The 7,678-nt window shown below is 43.1% G+C and overlaps 1 long non-coding RNA gene across 1 annotated transcript in view; it reads left to right on the top strand.

Annotated features, from left to right (window-relative positions):
* Window positions 1–1,003: 1,003 nt before the first annotated feature.
* LOC135198387 (uncharacterized) overlaps window positions 1,004–7,678 on the top strand; it is a 29,296-nt gene continuing 22,621 nt past the window's right edge. Inside the window, exon 1 of the long non-coding RNA XR_010310786.1 lies at window positions 1,004–1,079. This is a non-coding gene — a long non-coding RNA (uncharacterized LOC135198387). The remainder of the gene's footprint in view (window positions 1,080–7,678) is intronic.

Here is a 7,678-nt window from a genome sequence, read left to right as displayed (position 1 = left end):
ATACACACGTCATTTTGCCTTTTTTTTTTTTTTTTTTTTTTTTTAAATTGGTGTTGACCTACATTAGCGATCCGACATAGACAACATTAATTGAAATGAAGCACAGACTTATGCAGCCAGTTCTGATGTTAGGGTATTAATTCATCATAATCCTGCATGTCAAATGTTAATATCATTAAGAGATTAGGCCTACACGTCAATTTCTTATATTTTGAGGCAATGACAGGATAGGCCTACTCGACAATTTCTCATATTTTGAGGTAATGACAGTGTATAAGCCTACTCGTCAATTTTGTATATTTTCAGGCAATGGCAGGGCATAGGACTACGCGTCAAATTCTTATATTTTGAGGCAATGACAGGGCATAGGCCTACTCGTCAATTTCTTATATCTCGAGGCAATGACAGGGCATAGGCCTACACATCAAATTCTTAAATTTTGAAGCAATGACAGGGTATAGGCCTACACACAAAAATTCTATATTTTGAGGCAATGACAGGGCAAAGGCCTACATGTCAAATTCTTGTTTTGAGGCAATGACAGGGCATAGGCCAACTCGTCAATTTCTTATATCTTGAGGCAATGACAGGGGAAAGGCCTACAGTCAGATTCTTATATTTTGAAGCAATGTCGGGGCATAGGCCTACACATCAACTTTTTATATTTTAAGACAATGACAGGGCATGGGTCTACACCCCAATTTCTTATTGCAAATGGTTTTCTACCCTACCTGTTGGAAATAGAGTATCTACTAATTAATATAGTTGTCTCAACTCCACGATGTATGATATATATGCATAAAGTAGAATGGATACACGTATAAGCAACGTTCTCAAGGTTCATTTGCAAGAGAGAGAGAGAGAGAGAGAGAGAGTGGCTGGCTGTTTTGGTTGTTGGCTCGTTAGGTTGTTTGTGTTCGTGTGATTGGATAGGTAACAAGCGAATTGCTCATTCGGTAAGGTGTTATTGTGTCTATTGGGTCGGTCGTAAGTCTGGTCTGTATTTTGAGTTAGTCTGTGATCAGAGCCTGTGGTGGAGAGTCAGTTTTTTTGGGCAGCAGCCTTGAATATTATTGATGGTCAGTTCTTTTGTGTGTTTTTGAAGTTTTTAAAATTGTTGTTGATATTGTACGTGAAGGTGGTTGTGCGTGAGTTGTTGTGGTTGTGAATTGTTGAGTGTTGTTGTTCCTTGATGATGTAGGTGGTGTATTGACTTTTTTTTTTTTTAGTGATTGTTTGTGTAGTGGTCTTTTGTTGTATAGTTATTGAAATGTGTGGTTGTTGTCCTTGTTTGGTTGTCTGCGTATTGTGTTACGACAGCCGTATCTAGCGGACAGTGCAGCTCCTTGCCCTGAGTGTGTCAAGTATGTGGTAAGTAAATGTGTTTTGAGAGTTTTGTTTTTTTAGTTTGTGATCCCGCCACAGTAGGCCTCCTCATTTGACAACACCTGGTGTTTAGCACTGGCACCTTGAAGAGGGTAATGCGTAGATAACAAGCCAAAGTAGCAGTAAATTGTTATATAGACTTAGGCATCACGACCTCTCACGAGGTTATAATGTGGTTAGTGACAATATTCACAAAGCTGGAGCTGTACATTTCCAAGTCCGTCTCATATACGTTATGCAAAACAGTTTGTCTGTCGAAAGCCTCCTGACTATTATCATACCTATGAGTAATTATTCACAAAATTGGTGTTGCTTTTAACTTCGAGAGGGTTTTGTATAATATTGAAGGTAATTAGTCCATAGAACGAAAATGTGTCTTCACAACGGCTTGGTGAGAATTTGTAAGGACAACGCTTTTCCCTATTTTTCATTGTACCTAGTCATCAGGTCGCATTGTTCTTTTAAACATTCTATAGAGCATTCTGCGGCCTTTCTGCCGATGTATAACTCTATGTAATTTCATTATTTGTATATCTTAGTATCTTTAAATGTATGTCTCCCTGAAAACACAAATCCTTCTGGCCCAGACTGTTTCTCTCTGTTCAGGTAGAATACTACATATCGTTGTTGTTGTTGAAGATTAAGCCAGCCTTGTGCTGGCACGGGCTCTTGCTCCTAGAGCAGCCCGTAACTGGAATATCTGTAAAGATACAAAAAACAGTGCTTTGGCGGTTAGTTTTAGAAAGGAGATAGGGTGACAGGCAGGATTGCAACCCCTTTGAACCTTACGGTACCCATCAGTAGGAGAGAAAGTTTTATAGCAGTGAGACTCAGCCTAGCTGGAGAGTGCTGAGTAGGAAGAAGGAAGCGAGTTTTAGTTTGAGGGAAAGAAAGGCGTTACATATAAACATTTTAGGCACAATATATATACATGTGTGTAGCATCTGAAAATATTGCAATATATATCAAACCAACATTAAGCAAGTATATGTATGATATACATGTTCATGCATACTCACACTTATACATATGCTCCCAAAGATGTTTATGACTTCCATTGCAAACAGTGAAGTAGAGGGTTTGTGCTTTGTGTGGCTTTCATTGGTTTTTTGTTTAAAAGACACTAGGAGATTCCCATGTGTCTATGGAGAAATGCCGTGTGATTCATCTTTTTACCTGGGAGGTGGGTGAGACATAGGATTCCCATGTGGTCCCTATGTATTTAAGATGTGTCCTGGTGATCTGTGCCGGTGTCAGCTCTATTTCAGTTAGTTTCGATCTGAAAGACTGTGTCTCTGGGCAGTCTAGGAGGTAGTGTTTGAGGGGCTGGATTGCCTCTCGGTCACAGTACTGACATAACTGCCCTCATTTCCTATCATTTGCCAGGTGCAGAGGTATCCTAGCCTTAATCTGTGTGTGATGACTGAGTTTTCTAGTGGTTTGTTTTGTGATGTCATGCAGCGTTAGATTTGTGACATCCACCTACCACTTGGACGTCCTTGACTCCTGTAGATAGTGATGTCGTACTTCACTCTCTTCTTGGAGTTTGGCATAGCTTTTTGCCATTTCCTTTAGGTGTGTTATGTATGGTTGCACTTTTATGCTTACTGTACTGCAGCTGAGGCACTTTTGGCAAGGATGTCAGCTTTCATCATTTCCCTGGATTCCCACATGGCTGGGTATCCAGTTTAGTGTGACTCTCCTGCCAGCAGCTTGATGTGAATTGGCCAATGATTTTATGGCTGTTATCAGTGTCACATTTTCTTTTGGATTTGTCGCTTTGATAGCAAGTATTGCTCCTTTGGAGTCAATATGCACTGTTGTGTGTCCTTCTTTTAAATTGGAATTTTCTAAGGCTTTTAAGATTGCCATTAGTTCCGCTTGTAGTATGGAGGCATTGTTGGATAGCCTCCAGCTTCCTTTGAAGTCTTGGGCAGCCACTGCTGCTGCAGTTGCTGGAGCTTCTGGGTCAACTGAGCCATCAGTGTAATATGTTTTCAGCTGCTGTGTTCCCGATTGCTGCTTCTGCTGCAGTTTTCATTTGTGCTGCTGTGCACAGTGCTTTGTTTGCCGGTAGTATTGTGAAGTTATACCGGATTGGGTCTTCGACCCAGGGAGGTGGTTTTTGGTATCCCTCAGGTGGGACATCCTTTGTTATGTGTTTCACTGTGTCCTGCATACCCAGTTCTCTCAGTGTCTGGAGTATACTGCCCGCATAGGTTTTGGGCGGGTCTAGTTCTTCGTGTAGGTTTATACACGCTTGAATTTTGTTTTTGTGTGGTCCATTTCTGTTGTTTCTGATGGTTTTGCACAGAATGGCAATATTTCTTTGGCCTATCCTGTGCTTGAGAGACTGCAGTTGTGTCTCTGCCCTCAAGAGACAAATTCTTGTCCACATTGGGGCTCCAAGTATAAGTCTCATTGCTTTATTTTGGATGACTTCTAGCCTCTGCTGTTGATCCTTTCTGAGATTTGTCAGGACTGGTGCTGTGTATTCTACTTGTGCTCTGATGGTTTGTATGTAGAACCTCCTGAGCAGATGGTATGTCGCACCTTCTTGGCAATGATGTGATTTCTTTAGGGCATTAAGCCCTATTTTTGTTTTGGCTTGGAGGAGCTGTATTTCCTTCTCAGGAGATAGTGAATCTGCAATGCAGACTCCCAGATATGTGTAGCTATCCACCCAGTCTATGACATCTCCTTTCAGTAGAAGGTTGGGTGGATTTTGATCATGTTTTATTGCCATGGCTTTTGTCTTATTTCTGTTGATTTTGGAGCTGACCTATTTCTGAAGTCTTTTGGAGCTGTCTTTGCATCGTCAGCATATATGAAGACTTCTACTCCTTGTGGTAGCTCGAGACAGGCTACATTTTCCATAAGGACATTGAATAAGAAGGGGCTTAGAATGCCCCCCTGTGGAGTGCCGTTCTCAAGAGAGTAGTATTCTGACATTCTGCCTTGGAACACTACTCTTGCTTCTCTGTCTTGCATGTATCCTTTTGTCCATGTAAGCAGGTTACCTTTGATCCTCTTTCGGACTAGGGAGGAGAGGATGGTTGCTGCATTGGCCAATTCATATGCTTTTTCTAGATCTAAGAAGACCACTATGGATTTCTGCCATTTATGGCACTTAGCACATCTGTTAGGCACTCATGGGTCCTACTCCTTCCCTATAGGCATAGAGCCTATGGTGTAGGGGGCCCTGCTTTCCATAGTAGTCTGTTTTAGAACCATTCTTCCTGCAACCTTTTCAGTGCAGCTAATGAGGGGATATTGGCCTATATGCGCCTTCCTCTTTTGGCTTAGGTATTGGTTGTGTGTCTTGCTGTTGCCATTTCTTTGGCCTGGTGTGCTCTGCATATGTCCTGTTTACCAGGAGTAGATATACCTGTTTGGCAGGGTCTCCCATGTGTCTCAACATGCTGTAAGTAATTGCATCTGCTCCAGGGGCTGTGTCTCTTTTCCCCTTGCTGAGTGCACTGTTTAGTTCTTCCATAGTGAAAGGGAGTGTCTGTGTCATCAGGTGTGTTGCAGGCAGTATATTGATTTCCCTCCACCTTGCCGGGGTAGATTTCATTTATTTTTTTTCCCGTGTTTGTTTGGGGAAGGTTGTGGGATTTTGTCCTTTCTTTTCTGCGAAGTTTCTTGCTATATTGTCAGCTTCTTCTTGTTGGGGTTGGGATGGGATGCTTTTGTGCTGTTCTTCTTGTTTTTCCCTGCAATTTTTGCAAGGAATCTCCAGATCTGGGTTACTGAGTTTGTCTGCTGATGTTTGGCACACCAATCATACCATGCCTGTTGTTTGATTTCTTTTGTCTCTTCAGTTGCGTGGGCTATTACCTCTCTGAGAAGTCTGTTGCATCTCTTCAGATGGTTCCCCGTCTGAAGAGTTTCCTGACTCTGTTTGACTCTGGCATTGAGTTCTTTGACCCTTTCACAGTAGTACCAATGCATCTTTGTGATCGATCTTGGATCGTTTGATCTTTGGCATGGACTATGCTTTGCTGCCCTCTCTGAGTTTACTGATGATAACTCTTCATAGAAGAGTTCTATGTCGTTTGCAGGGTTTTCGCAATGGTAGTCCCTCGCCCATCTCGTCATTATGGCTTCGAATGTAGCCCGATTTGTTTCAAACTTGGGGTTCCATCTCTCTGGTGCGGTGGTATGGGGGGCAGCTTTTTGAGCCGTAGGCCAATGTCAATGGCTATGTGGTCACTTGTGAGGGTCTCGTGCAGCTTCCATGTTGCTTGCTCCTTTACGGCAGAGTTTGTGAAGGTAAGATCTAGTCTTCCTCCTTTTAGGTGAGTTGGGTCTCCACTGTTTAATAGGCACACCTCTGGGAATTCACGTGATAACTGGTGTAGATGTCTCCCAGTTGTGTTTGTTTGTTGTGTAGAGTTCAGGCTTGGGTGATATGCGTTGAAGTCTCCCCAATTAGTGTGTTTTCCTGTGTCGCTGCACTGAAGAGTGCTTCCCCTTCAAATGTGTTGTCCCGAGCCCTGTATATGTTGTGTACTGTCAGTGTTGTGTTTGCAAGTGTGAGTTTTACGCTGAGTGATTCTACATCATCTCCGCAAGGGATGTTGTCTACCTTCTTTTAGTGTCTGTGTATGGTGTTTTGTACACTTCGTACCCTTTAAATGAGAATTTGGCGTTTTCCCTGACAAGTGTTTCTTGTAACATTATGATGTCATAGTTATTTGTTTGTGTGTGTGCTTGCAGGAATGCGTATTTATTGTTTGCACTTAGTATGTTCCACTGGAGGATTTTTAGTGTCTGTGTCTCTGCAGTCATTTGTGTTGTTGTTTGTTTCCTAACTCGTCATTTGCACTTGATGTGCCTTGACTACCAACTCTGAGGTTGGCCCTGGCACTGGAGATGTACCTGGTACTATTACTTGGGATGAATCTGACACCGGGTGTATTTGTAGTGCCATTTGCACTGTTGTTGTTTATTAGTGTAGGTATGGTGATGCAAAGAGTCCTCTGGACGTTCTTATGCACTTGTCAACGACTTCTTTAGCTATTTCCTCTGAGAAGTTTGATCCTGTTAGTTCTGCAAACTTGAATAGCATTTGCACCAGTAGATTTGTGAGGTCTTGAGTCTGTGCGATGTATTTGTCTTGTTTTAGTTCTGGGCGAACTTCAAACCTGTTGCTTTGTGGGGTAGGAGGAGGAGGGAGACTGGGTTATATGGCTTTTGGGGAGCCAGGAACAGTGGAACTAGTTTTAGGATTTGGAGTGAGGAGGATATGTCGGGTTTTGGGTAACGGAGAGGTTAGGATGTATGTGTTAGTCGGCTTGGCCCGATTCTGAGAAACTGATTTTTCTTCTAGTGTTTGTTATTTGTTTCGTTGGCGTGTGTGTGGTCTGGGTGTGGTTTGGGGAGTGTTTTGTGTTCCTTTTTTTGAGGTTGAGGCTGATTTTGAGTTCTGTTGGGTCTAGGCCCTCCAGCTGCAGCAGCATAGGACTGTGTCTTATGCTGGGGGTGTGTCTGTGTGTTTTTGGGGGCTTGTTGCGACCCCCTAACTGCAGCAGCAAAGGACCTTGATCCCTGCTGGGTAGTGGGAGCTGCTGTTGTGTGTTGTGGTCTGGTCTGTGTGTGTGTGTGTGTCCAGGGAGGCTCCGAGGTGTGATTCCTTTAAGAAGTAGTCAATTTTCTGTAGCCTTATCGGGCATTTTTCTGTTCCACGCATGGTGGTTTCCTGGCATGCGGGGCATCTGGCATTCGTTTCTTGTCCATTTTTTAAACTTGTCCGTGCAGAGTTTGTGGGATGTCTTCCACTACATACACCACAAATGGCTTTTTTGGCGGTGCAGGCACTGCTATGGTGTCCGTACCTCTGACAATTAAAACATCTCTGAGGTTCTGGTGTGAAGTCCATGGTGGGGAAGGAGCCCCACATGCCAAGGTTCAGTGACTTAGGCTGAGTTCCTTTCCATTCTACTAGGACTTTGCGGGTTGGCTCTGGGGGTTGGGTCCTTTTGTGTGGCATCTCTCTGCTTTGACCACTCTGGGATTTTGTTTTCCATAATGACCCTGGTGTCAAATAGCAGAGGGTAATGGTATAATATAAATCTGCAGGGTTTGTCGTCAGGATGAGGAATTTAAAGCTGGCAGGATTGTTTTTCATATATTCATTTGTATTCAGGTCTGAAGGTATTGCGAACAGTTCTCCCCTGGTAGTGGGTCTTACCTTGAACAACTTACCTTTCTTTTCAAGGTCCTTAACGAATTCATAGGCACTGGTTCCTGTTGGAGGAGTTTATCAGGTATTTTCCATGTGAGGGTG

The sequence above is a fragment of the Macrobrachium nipponense genome, chromosome 22, assembly GCF_015104395.2.
Source record: "Macrobrachium nipponense isolate FS-2020 chromosome 22, ASM1510439v2, whole genome shotgun sequence".
Lineage (NCBI taxonomy): Eukaryota > Metazoa > Arthropoda > Malacostraca > Decapoda > Palaemonidae > Macrobrachium > Macrobrachium nipponense.
This window is presented reverse-complemented; position numbering and strand designations above follow the sequence as displayed.